Genomic DNA, 11,833 nt, shown 5'->3' on the forward strand with positions numbered 1-11,833 from the left:
TCTTGCCCAAACATAGTTCACGGATACACGAAGAAACAGAGGGGAAACCGGCCCACAAACACTTTTCTAACAATATTTTGAGAAATATTTCCATCCAAACAGACGAGGATTAAAAGGAGAATTGTACCAATTTATACGCTTCTGGGGAGTGCTCGCTGAAGCTTTCTGTCCTTCTGTCGGAGACGAACTTGGGGTCGTCGCCATCTACCAGCAAAGAGACAAACAAAGAATTGAGTTCCTGTATTCATTTCACTGAAACACAGATTCAGACACATCAAGGGCTTTCCAGGCCCAATTCTCTCAATTCAACCACCAAGTGAAAAATGACCTTACCTCTCCGGGACCCATATTCTCTGTCCTTCTTGCCCGTCGTACTGCTGCACACACTGGGCTCTGTAACCCCAATGTTCTGCCTCTGCTCGGGCCTCTGGAGGTCTGCTGATTCATTGGGATTCATCATCTCTAGGCAATAGAATGTCACATACATCCATCTAATAATGATTCTTGATTCAATTGGACCACACACGTCCAACTCAAGGCCCGGGGGCCAAATCCGGCCCGTGGTGGATTTAATTTCGGCCCGCAGGATAATTTCTAATTCCTATTAGATCTGGCCCGTCGGTATATTGCACCTTCACTCCATCCTGAGGGTCTCCTCCGCTCAGAGCCGGAGCCCCAAACATTGATGAACTTGCTCCCAAGATGAGATGCCAAGTATCTGAACTAGCATCACAGAGCAGCACACTGAGTTCAATAGCCGCGTTCACACCGGAGTACTTTTCCCCTTTAGTTCCGTTAGTACCCCTTATGTTGCGTTCACACCAAAAAGAGTACTTAGTGCCGCACATTTTTACCCCCATTTTTAGTGCCTGCTAGAGATGTGGTACTATCCTGGGGGGAAAAAGTGCCCCAGTTCTGATTGGCTGGGCGAATTGCAAATCACGGCCCGTAAAACTCTGAAACGTTTTGTGAACGGAGAGAGAATAACTTATGGCAACACAAAAAGAAAACATGGGAGCGGTGGAGATGAGGAGGTGTCGGCGTTCTGGCGATTTACTCGGAAGGCTTCAGTGGAAGCTGCTGGGAGTCCCAGCAGCTTCCACTGAAGCCAGTTCCCAAATTCGGGTGGCAGTATACGCCGTGAAGTTGTTTGTGGCCTGCCAGTAAACCCAAAGCAGAAGAAGAAGAAGTGACGTCAGCGGCTCATTTGCGTAATCTTCCCTCAGGGAAAAGTACTCCGGTGTGAACGCGATTGGTACTTATGGCACATTTCCACTGCAGCGGGGTAGCCCCGTTTAAGCGTCCCTAAGCGTCCTCGGGCTGCCTCGCTGGCCGTCCGAGGCCGTGGCGCATGTCCATTACAGTTTAGGACCTGGGGTAGTTACTATAGCAACGCAGCTCCCGCTGGATTGTATCATCCCCAATGAGATGTAGGAACGTCGTCACCTCCTCGGTCGACCACGGTGTGCTTTTCTTTGACGTTGCCATTTTTGTAGCTCCTCCGTTTACAAAAATGCTATGTATAAAAATGCTGCAAGCTTGCTTCTAGATATATGCAACGCTAGGGATGATCTCGCGCGCGATCTTGTGCCGATTCTCTCTGACCAATCAGCAGTCGAGAGTGTTGACGTCACTAGTTCAGCCCTGGCCTGATAGAACCACGATTTTATGGGGCCGGAAAAAGAGGGAAAAAGTACCCGCTAGCCGGGGCTACGCTATATGGAAAGGCCACCAAAAACTGGCCTGGCCGCTTGAGGACGATTAAGGACGCTTAAACGGGGCGACCCGCTGCAGTGGAAATGCGCCATTAGTGCCCTGGGGTAATAAGTGCCCCGGCACTAAGTACTGCAAAGTAGGCGGTGTGAACGCGGCTCATGGATGTTTCCTTCTGCACTTTTTCTCTCACGACAACAGGGCGTGTTTGGTTTTTCCAAGCTGTGTTTGGCCTGTGGAAAAATGTAATCATAAGAAATGCAGATAGAGCCATAAGAAATTAATGCAACGGATTTTTCATTTATTTAATGTTGAATGTTGTATAGGCAATAATTTAAGCGTTGTTAGTTCCAGGTTTAATATGTGCAATAGGTTCATTTCAATAAGTTTTGCAATAAACACTGAACCAGTCCGGCCCTCCACTAGCACCCATTTTAATATACTGTGTGTTTGAGTTTGACCCCCCTAACCATCAGACTCAACAACCAACCTATGTTCCCAGCCGTGTAGCTAACAACACAAAACAAATGCATTTCTTGGAGATCTAAATAAATCATTAAAGCAACTTACGAGAGCTGTTGCTGCAACGAAATGAAGAACTTGGCTCCAAAAAACCCACAGCCTTTTCCTCTGGGATTTTTAAATGATCTGCTGTTCTGCCACACTTTCAAAAGGTGGAATTAAACAACGTGGATCCAACTGAAGTGTGCGGTTTTGCTGCAGAGAGGTGCAGCCCTTCCTCTCTGCGCTCGGTATTTAAACTTTCCGTCCTGACCGCCCTTGTTCTGCAGGGACAAAGATTTCCGTTAACCCTGATGCCGGCTTTCCAGAGCTAAACATAGTTCCTACATCCCTCCAACCTTCAAACCTGTCGGTGTCTCTATCGCTATCTTTTCCCTGGCCTTTCGGGAAAAGGCTAAATGACGACCCCCCTCGCGGGCCAGCAGGTCAACTTCCAACGAGGTGAGAAGATAACATGAAACTATAATGGTCCCAACTGGGAATTGACTGCAGGCGTCGCATATTTTTTTTTAAAGGGATAATGCAATTTAATTGTGTTGCCAAAAAGGTTAACAAATAATACAAAAAATATACACATGGAATATAAATAATTGAAGAATTAAGTAAAGGGAAAATAAGGCAATGTATATATATATGTATGTATACATATATATATATATATATTAATATTTCAAGTGGAGCCTATTTAGAAGCAGACATACCTATGGCAGCCTGTGGACCAGATGCAGTCGTCTGATCATTAGGAAATATGGGAAAAAGTGTATTCAATTAAAACAATAATGAGCTGAGATGTTTTATTCAACACTTTTACAGACTGTTAAAGAAACATCACATAAAAACAAGTTTATGAGCTTTTAAAAATACATTTAAAAAGGATTTTCTAATACGAAAAATATTTAATTTATATTTGCAAAGTATGTTTCATACAGCTATGAAATATAGTTCTTTTTTTAGCTAACACTACTCAAACAGGAGTGAACAGTGCGTATTTAAGGGGACTATTTTCAGCATATAGGGGTCTATAGTTTTCTACGGAGCCCCCTAGGGGACATGGAGAAGAAAAATAATAATAATTTGAACAAAAAAAAAAAGTACTTCCTGGTCAGTTCGGCTGCTACGGCAACACAGAAACCACAACAATGGAGTGGTTCATCGATTTCACTTTGAGCTTGGCCTTAAATATAAAGATATAACATCAGTGCTTGGCAATAGGCACAGGTTTCACACATAGACTGTATATATAAAGAGTTTCACATAAGTGAAGACACCTCAAGAGAACACTCAGAGCGAGGGGACATGCACGTTCCTCTGAGCTGAGTTATTGACAATTCGAATTTCGCGGATCAATAACTCATGAACATAACGTTGTAAAAATACAAACAACATGAATTTACAATCATAGCAAGGTAGACAACGAGCTACAGAGTCGTTTTTATCAGAACAGTTCGATACGCGCCGTAATCCGAGCTAAACATCAAGAATTGGTCACAATCTGCAGCTGGAGGAGGGAGAGGAGGAGTGCTTAGGGACCGTCTACAAACTGCAACGGCGATATCTCGCAAAACATTTTATTTTTATTCAAATAATTTTTTTCTTCTTCTCCAAGTCCCCTGGGGGTGGGGGGGGGGGGGGGCTCCGTAGTTTCCGACAGCAACAGCTTACGTAGGATCAGCTCAAAATAAACTGTGTTCCTCATGAAGGACAATGCAGCTCTCTATATACCTACACATATACTTTGCAATATGCATCTATAAATACTACATTCCTGTCTGAGTATTTGCAATACTGTCCACTGTAGATTTATATTACTTTTTAATTTGGTTTAATGCCAAGTAGGTTTTCATGAGGCATTTTATTGAGTGGATTATGGTACATACTGTAAATAAAACAGTAAGAGAAATATTATATTTAACGTATTGGTCTCTGGATTTGCTTTTTTTTTTTGCATGATTGTCTTTCACACATTTGACACTCAATGGTAACCACATGTTTTATAACCATTGTTGGAGGAAGTCTGTGATCCAACTCAGCCCCGTCCACACGGAGATGAAAACGAACCGAAGTCGATATCAAAAAAGTCGGAATCGGCTCAAGAAACGTGTCCGCTCACACGAGACCGCTCGACCCGCTGGAGACGCTGTGGTACATATGCCGGGCCTGTAAGTGGCCACAAAATACACCAAAAGCAGCGAATAAGACCCCCCGAGCATGATTGCCATGGTTGCCTGGTTGCTCTTCTGTTTATTCGGGAGAGGCGGGGCTATGGCGTCATAGTTTTCAGGAAATTATCGTATAGGGCGTACACACGGAGCCGCAAGCGTTTCGTCCTCAGACCTACCCACCTTGGGAGCCGTTATCACCGGCTATTGGATTCGGGCTCCGAATCCGAGTTTCCGTTTCGGCCTCGTGTGGACGAACCGTCTTTACCACATGTGTCAAACTCAAGGCCCGGGGACCAGATCAGGCCCTTGGTGGATTTAATTTCGGCCCGCAGGTTAATTTCTAATTCCTATTAGATCTGGCGCGCCGGTATATTGCACACACACCTTCACTCCATCCTGAGGGTCTCCTCCGCTCAGAGCCTGAGCCCAAACATTGATGACCTTGCTCCCAAGATGAGATGCCAAGTATCTGAGCTAGCATCACAGAGCAGCACACTGAGTTCAATGGATGCTTCCTTCTGCACTTTCTCTCTCACGACAGCAGGGCATGTTTGGTTTCTCTTTGAGGGAAATAGTTTTGTTGAAGCTGTTGTTGGCCTGTGGAGAAATGTACTCATAAGAAATGACTCTGGAGAAGCTGCAGATAGAGCGATGAGAAATGAATGCACCTGATTATTTAATGTTTAATGTTGTTTTTATAGGCAATAATTTAAGCTTTGTTGGTTCCAGGTTTAATATGAGCAATAAGTTCATTTCAATAAACATAAAACCAGTCCGGCCCTCGACTAGTACCCATCTTTTTATTTTGCCCCACTGTGTATTAGAGTTTGACCCCCTGGTCGATAGAGAACTCTAGCGGATACAACCTCTTTCGTCTCCGTCTGGACGGGGCCTCGATTTCTGACGACTGCAATCACATGACCAAGAGTGTTTTTTCTCCATCCTGAAAAATGTTTTCCTTGAAAATGTCAGCTCCTTATCTCAGGAATTCATTCATAAATGAAAGAAGTTGATAACTCTGATGAAGAGGAAGTATAAATTCAAGCTTTGGATACACACTCATTATTATAATTTTTTTTTTGAATAAATCACTTTTGTTTTTTGTAACCGTGAGAAAGACGTCTTGGTCTCTCAAATTTTTTCCTGCACGATTTTCTTTCATACATTTAATTGAGACTCAATGGTCACCACATATTTTATAACCGTTGTTGGAGGGAGTCTGTGATCCAACTTGATTTCTCACGACTGCCTTGCTAAGTTCAAACCGAGATAAAGAGCAATCACATGAGTGTTTTTTATCAATAATTTAAAAACATACCAACTAATTTCAGCTTCTTATTTACGTTATCTCAGGAATTCATTCATAAATTAAAGAAGTTGATAACTCTGATGAAGAGGAACTATAAATTCAAGCTTTGGATACACACTCAATATTTGTTTCGGTAACACTTTAAATTAAGGTACACTTATTCACCATCAACTGGTTGTTAATTAAAATATTAGAGACAAACGACTAGCTTATTGGTTCTGAACAAGACTTCACTTTAAAGTAGGGAACATGTTCTTAGATATAAATACATAATTTTGAGTTATTTAGACAGAATCAACACTTAAAGTTTCATGTCTTGTTACATAAGAATCTGTTAAGTGTTATTATGGGAGAATTACTATTCTTGTGGCACTGCTGCCTTATTAGGCCCATATCGAGCGTATTAAGACCAAAACTCACGTACAACAACTTCCTTACTTGCAATAAATAAACACTAGTTAGAGGGTTTTTGAGGAAAAACTCTCAACTAATGGCTTATTACTTGCAGAATACGGTCATGCAGAATAAGGCCTTAATAAGTGTTTTATACTGACTAATAAAGACACAAACATTTCCCAAATTGGGATCAATAAAGTACTTCTTAAGTTGTTATACATTGTAATAAAGCACAGTATTTCAGTAAATGTACTTAGTTCCACCTCTGCTTTTTATAGTATATACATATTTTGTGTATGTGTCGCCAGTTAGTGGATGTAATTATAGATGCATTATGGGTTCATCATTTTAACATTGTAAAGGAGATTTTATTTATTTTACAGTTTAAACTATAATAATATATTGTGATTTATTAATATTATGAATCGTATGAGTGTTTAAAGTCTTATATAAGGAATGCAGTAAAACAGTATTTGAGTAAATGTACTTAATTCCACCTCTGCTTTTCATAGTATATACATATCTTATCTTGTACACCGTGTCTTTTTCCTCGAGTGTCTAAAAGAGGATTTACAGGGTGACAGACGTCCTGACAACAGCGTGTCCTCCGCTGCCGTCTCTCTTCCACAAATAGCAGACATGCCTTTCACAGCAGGGGGTCTCACTCTCCCTCCTCACCACTTCTTATTCATCTTTTCACCACCTCCTGCGTCATTCCTGCAGCGTATCCAATGACATGTCTATACACTGGACTGGTAGACCCTGCCCCGCACACACAACAACACAGACTATAACACCCCCTGCTGTCAAATCACCAACCAACTATGTGCAATATGTGCAATATGTGCAATATATATATATATATATTATATATATATATATATATATATGCCGTTAATAACTGTGCAATACCTGACTGCTAAATCATCAGAACTGTTACAGGATGTGTTTTTTGTATTTTTATTCTATTCTAACTGTTTTTTTACTTTAATACTTTTTAATGCATGTAACATATGTAACATTAAGCTGTCTGTGGCTCATTTTCTGCTGGAGCAACGTACATCTCCCCTCTGTGGGACTAAGAAAGGTGTTCTGATTCTGATGTCCTTTTTTACCTGTTTAAAAAAAGCATTACACAATTTACAAAATACACAGCCTGTAACAGTTCTGATGTAGCAGCCATATTGCACAGTTATTCACTAATATATATATATATATATATATATATATATTATAGGTTTGGATATTAGTGTGGTAGGAAGTACTCAGATCTTTTACTTAAAGGGGACCTATCATCCAAAAGTCACTTTTTGATGTCTTTTATACATCAACATGTGTCCCCGGTGTGTCAGGGAACTCACGCAGCGTTAGAAAATAAAACCCTCTCTCTTTTCCTCCGTACCCAAATCTCTAAAAACGGGGAACAACGGAGCTGATCCAGATTTGCATCCGATATGACGTAATATCTGAAATGTGGACCCACGGCCCAATCAGAAACGTTGCTATCAGAAACCGACTGTTTTGGACGTAATATGGTCGGTGTTTACATTAGCATCGCTAACACTCAGAGCTAACCTGTGCTGGAGAGCATGTGTGTGAAGAAGCAGGAAGTAGAAAGGAACTCACCTTGTGGTGTAACCGGCAAGAGAGAAAGCCTTTGAGCTCCAGACTGTTTCAGATCCTTGATGATCCATGCTATGGCGTTTCATCACGGCAGCATTTAGTTTAGACGGTAGCTGCCGGGTCCCGCATGAGCTCAGACCCTCCTTTTTATTTAAAGTTTTATACCAAAATCATCACTTTTGAAACAGGAAGTGAAACAGAGGGATATGAGGCATGGCTAGAATGGTCTGTTTGGTATTTTGAGCAAAACACTTCATAGACATGTTTTTTATATTTTGTTATATATCTGAGACCTATGCTATTACCTAAAAATAGCATGATAGGTGCATTTAAAGTAATATATTACAGAGTAAAATAATAGATTAAAAATATTAAAAATATAAAAGTAAAAGTATTAGCATTAAAATGTATTTAAAAAATACAAAATACAACATTTCAAAAGTCAGAGTACTCATCGCGCAGAAGGGCCCATCACATTGTATGTACTATAAGAGGATGATCAAATATTGTGTTGCTTTTTAAATTTGCATTTAAAAAAACAAACAAAATGAGATGCAGTTAAAACTAAAATAAATAAACTAACTAAACAAAAAAGAGAGATGAATAAAAAAATGGGACGACCAATAGAGGATAGGAATAGATAATGGATATACTGTTTTTATTAATTGTCATATCTAACCAGAGGACTATAAGCAACATGTTGTGTTCTATATCTCATCAATTAGTGGACTTTAATTGGTGAAGCATTAATGTGTTCATCATCGTGATTTTCTTCTTTACTTCCTTGTAAAGCGCTTTGAGCACCAGGGCTATATAAATCAAATGTATTATTATTATTATTATTATTATTATTATTATTATTATTATTATTATTATCGTAAAATAATTAGTATCTGAAAATATTGATTTTGTATATCAACATGATGAAGTAAAAAATGAAATAGAATTTGAAAACAGTGAAGTAAGAGTACCTTAAAATTGTACTTAAGTGCAGTATTTGGGTAAATTCCAGCTCTGCTTTTTATAGAGCGTCCCCCAGGATCAGGTGTCTGTGAGGGGCAGTAAATCAGTGCTGAGCATCCTCTCTGCCGCTGACAACATGCAGACTGCTGTGACTCACTTAACATCCTCTCACTCTCTACGCTCTGAGTGGAGAAAGTTTCACTCTGCATGCTCAGATCAATAGGCTAAACAAGGGGGTGCGGTGGGGGGCAGGGCCGTTTCTTCCTATAGGTCAGGGATGGGCAACTTGGATGGTGGTGGGGGGGGCACATAATTGATGTACTGGCCACCAGGGGGCCGCAGATTCACTTGGAACACAAACACAAACACACACATTCCATGTATTATATGTAATTATTAACACATATCCTAAGTCTGACATCTTCATTGACATTTTACAATCTTTCAGGGAACATCCTCCAATAAGCCACTAAACAAATACCAGTTCACAGAAATGTTATTTAATTTTCACAAGTGACATGTTTGTATTGAACAGGTTATTTAACAGTGGAATACAACTATTGGAAAGCACGGAAAGCGCGTGTGCATTGAGGTTAACCATTAAGATGACATAAACATGAAGTCGTGAACACTAACCCAGACATTAGTTGTCTAACTTGAACCTAGCTAAGACACTTGTAGCCTCTGCTGACGTACCGTAAGGGGAATGTCAACACAGACACCTGCTGTTCCTCAGCGCCGCTCCCCCTCCCTCCCGCTGAAATTATGAATGTAAAGTGTATAGTAATCATAGATAACTCTGTAAGGTCCGTGACAGTTTGTTTTCATCTGATTTCAAATAAACAAAGTCTTGGTTTTTAGAATATTAAATATTTGTTTCGCCAAATTCAGATGATAAATACAACTTTGAAGCTTCGGCATCATTACAAGCGGTAACTTATCGTCACAGCAGGCGTAACAACAGCCGGGGTTTCTTGTGAGTGTTTAAAAATAAATAAATGAATGACGTTGTTTGTAAATTAATCTGAGGGCCGCAAAAAGAGGAGGTGGGGGCCGCATGCTGTAACTTCATTTTATGTCGCCCCACAAGAGCTTACATGCCGATACACAGAAGCACGTTGACCATAAACTACATGTCCCACAATGCATCTTAAATTTGACTTTTTTCTTAGAATTTGATTTTTTTCTTCAAAAAATTCATTTTTTCTTAGAACTTGCTTTTTTCTTAGAATCTGACTTTTTTTTCAAAATGTCACTTCTTTTTTTTGACTTTTTCCCCCAGAATTTGGCTTTTCTTTTTAAATCATTTTGTGACATTAACACTGAAGAGACTTGCAATTATTGGCCCTAGACTTCTGCTAATTATGAAGTTATTACCCTATCCGATAACAATCCAATGCAGAGGCAATAATGTAATAATATTTTATATATATTAAATATTTATATATGTATTTTTATATGGTGTTATATATAAAACTGGCCCTTTGAGTGCAACCATGATTCTAATGTGGCCCGAGATGAATTGAGTTTGACACCCCTGCCTGGACTATGCAGATGCATAGGGCCCCCGCGGCCACTAGGGGGCCCCCAAGCTGAAAGTTCAGGTTCAGCCTCAATATATTTGGGGAGAATTCAAATTACCCGTCTTTATTTGTAGACAGCCGACCAGTTTAACCAGTTACCAACCAAACAAACATAAATATTGCACTGGGAGAAATTAACTCAGGGACAGTTTTATCCCCACAGGTCATAAGAGTGTTAGATCAGTGCTTCTCAAAGTGTGGTCCGTGGACCACTGGTGGTCCGTGAGCGCCCCCTAGTGGTCCGTGAGTATATTAGTAAAATGTCACATTTGAAAGAAATACATTTATTTAAGTTTTTCGCACTCTCGCGGGAATATCTCCGCAATGGAACGAGCTTACGATGCCACTTTCGATGGCATGAAATAGCCCAGATAAACACCTTCATCACACATGTTGCCACTTGTTTGTACCATTTTCAGGCGATTTGTAAAAAACGATGTGTTTTGGGATATTTGTGGAGTTAGGTGGTCCGCGAGTGTTTTTTTATTGGTTAGGTGGTCCTTGGTATGAAAAAGTTTGAGAAACACTGTGTTAGATAATAATGATCATCTCACTACCATGTGTCTATAATGAGGTGTTAATATGCACATGTGTTTATTGCACCTATCAATTTACCATTAACGTATACCGTATATATTCAAGGTAAGATACGATAAGTTTGATGAGATGAAATAAGATGAGATGAAGTAAGATGAGATGAAATGAGACGAGATGAGAAGAGATAAGGACAGGTAAGATTAGATAAAATGAGATCAGATCAAATAAGATATAGCCGGTTCAGGTGCTGCAGTAATAATAAGACTGAAACACAGGAAGGAAAGGTAAGAGTGCACTCAAGGAACAATATAATTAAAAAAATGTAAGATATAAAAATGGTATACTGTAGCGGTATAAAATAAAACTAAAACGTTTTACATACTGTAAATGCAAATAATTAATATTTACATCGAGCTAACTTTTCTTTGCTTAACACAGCCTTCCTTAATTGTGACACTTCAATACATGAAAATATATTCAAAGAATGATAATATATATTTACTGACAAACCTACTGAATGCCTCCTATTCCTTATTCTTAAAGTTTTGGCATCATTTGTTTTTTTCTATGAATGGAAAATGATTGAATCCAATCCACATGGTTGAGATAGGTGACACATCCCTTTATACTGAAGGGGATAATCTAGCCATATCAGTTTTAGTTTCACACTTCATTTGATACGGCTCAAAATACACTGAGATGAAACCCAACAGCAGACCCCACAGCTCTAACAATGAGCACTATGCCTGCTAAGCACACTGCTAACGCTCTGAGTGCAGCACTATTTCACGGAGCATGCTGAGACTCAGACACTTTAACTGGGTCTGTCTTCACATGCAGAGCAAAAGCAGCTTTGAGATACTTGTTTATTTGATTATTTTTGTTTCGGCACATTACAAAACTTGAAAACATAATGAACCATCAGCCTTGTAATGAAAAGAAGGACCTGTATACTTTCTCAAATTGCCTTGTTTCTTAAAAATAATGACTTAGTGTCTAAAAGTAAATGCTTAATATGGTAAAAG

The 11,833-nt window shown here is 39.6% G+C and overlaps 1 long non-coding RNA gene across 1 annotated transcript; it reads right to left on the reverse strand.

Annotated features, from left to right (window-relative positions):
- Nucleotides 1-127: 127 nt before the first annotated feature.
- On the reverse strand, nucleotides 128-2,643 carry LOC117458080 (uncharacterized). The gene is made up of 3 exons (XR_004553398.1): nucleotides 2,284-2,643; nucleotides 334-462; nucleotides 128-204 (listed from the first exon to the last, which is right to left on the reverse strand). It is a non-coding gene; the product is annotated as an uncharacterized lncRNA (long non-coding RNA).
- Nucleotides 2,644-11,833: the final 9,190 nt, after the last annotated feature.

This window comes from Pseudochaenichthys georgianus, chromosome 14 (assembly GCF_902827115.2).
Source record: "Pseudochaenichthys georgianus chromosome 14, fPseGeo1.2, whole genome shotgun sequence".
NCBI classification, from domain to species: Eukaryota; Metazoa; Chordata; class Actinopteri; order Perciformes; family Channichthyidae; genus Pseudochaenichthys; species Pseudochaenichthys georgianus.